At 38.6% G+C, this 1,581-nt stretch overlaps 1 pseudogene; it reads right to left on the reverse strand.

Moving 5' to 3' along the window:
• Positions 1-382: 382 nt before the first annotated feature.
• Positions 383-1,250, reverse strand: LOC126100353 (60S ribosomal protein L7-like; annotated as a pseudogene).
• Between the last annotated feature and the right edge of the window lie 331 nt (positions 1,251-1,581).

Here is a 1,581-nt window from a genome sequence, read left to right on the forward strand (position 1 = left end):
GATTTACACTGGACGAACCTGCCGTTTTGTATGCTCAAAATATCCAGTTACTTCAAATAAATAGGCTAACACGGTCTTACCAGCAGATCTCCGGTCTTCCCCATTTGATCACCGAAAGTTAATAATTATTACAAATGTTTTCAGGAGATCGACATAATTTTCGTCGCACCGAGACTTGGGATTGCTTCATTGCCTTATGGAATTTAAGTTAAGCTCAATTTAATCAGGATAGAACAGTATTGAACTTGTTGAATGTAATAAGCCTGCTTTGTGAATGAAAATTCCCTTAACATACTCATGTTTTTACTATCCTGATCAGTGGAGTTAAATCAGGCCGGTGTGAGAGAGGTTATTAAATTTTTTGAATAAAAAAAAATATTAATTTTTTTCACGTTTAATTACATATTTATTAAAGTCTTTCAATTACACCATTCTGCGGAGCAGTTCATTCATTTTGTGCTCCCTATTTCCAAAGTCACCACCTTCAACATAATGGTTTGTCTTCTTGCGCCAACCACCAGTTGGTGTATTGAGCTTAAATGGCCAGAGGAAGTTTGAGGCATACTTAAATTTAGGTCCAACAGTGAAGATTTCATGGATCAAGTCTTCAACACAGATTATGCCCATTTTGCCCAGTTTCTTCTCAATAATATCATTAGAGGTAATTGGTATTCTCTGCCCATTTATCTTAGCAAATCCTCTCTTGTATATCAACTCACGCACACTCTTCAAGTTTGCTATTCCCCAAGTCACATATGGTTCACAAATACGAAGCATATTTATTGTTGCCTTGTTCAGTTTCAGGAAGATGCTGTTGTTCATCTGTTTCAGCCTGAACAGCTGCAGAACTATTCGCACCTTGGGAGCTACCTGGTTAACACCTCTAATACGAATGACAAAGGCCAAACCTGCTTCCCCAGGGACATAATAGTTCCCACGGTTTCTTGCTTGCCGAGCCTAATGAACTTCATCTCGCTCTTTCCTGTGGTACTCCCGAACGCATTTCTCAGCTCTTTTGAAAATCTCTTTCCTCTTCTCGTACTTAAGTGCGTTTTGCTTAAGATTTGCTTTCAACTGAGCAACTTTGGATGCATCACTGCGTTTACGCCTTTTGAGCACTGATTCAGGCACTGCAGGTAACTTCTTGGGCGCTGCATCGCTCTTTTTCTCTGGTGTTTTTACTTTTTCTGCCTTTTCAGGGGTTTTTGCTGCTGGCTTCTCAGTTTTCTGAGTGTCAACCATGATTGTAGAAGGAATAATAGGGCTGGAAACTACTTTGCATTGATAATCATCGTATATTAAAGTTTAGGAATCGCTAAGAGAAGAAGAGATATTTCGAGATACGTACAGAGTTATATAATTTATAAAATTTCTGAAAATATCGCGGAGAGACCGCTGCAAGAGACGTTACATCGCCCCTCGCAGCGAGCACAGTTGATATGTATCCACTTTGCGAGCTAACTATTGGCTTAGCTAACTCGTTAGAATTTGTGGAACATATGTTCCTATAAATTTTAAGAAGTTAGTAAGATTTTTTGATTACAAGAATTGAAAGAGATTTGGTATAGGTAACACCAATCT

Source organism: Schistocerca cancellata, chromosome 9 (assembly GCF_023864275.1).
Source record: "Schistocerca cancellata isolate TAMUIC-IGC-003103 chromosome 9, iqSchCanc2.1, whole genome shotgun sequence".
Classification (NCBI taxonomy): Eukaryota; Metazoa; Arthropoda; class Insecta; order Orthoptera; family Acrididae; genus Schistocerca; species Schistocerca cancellata.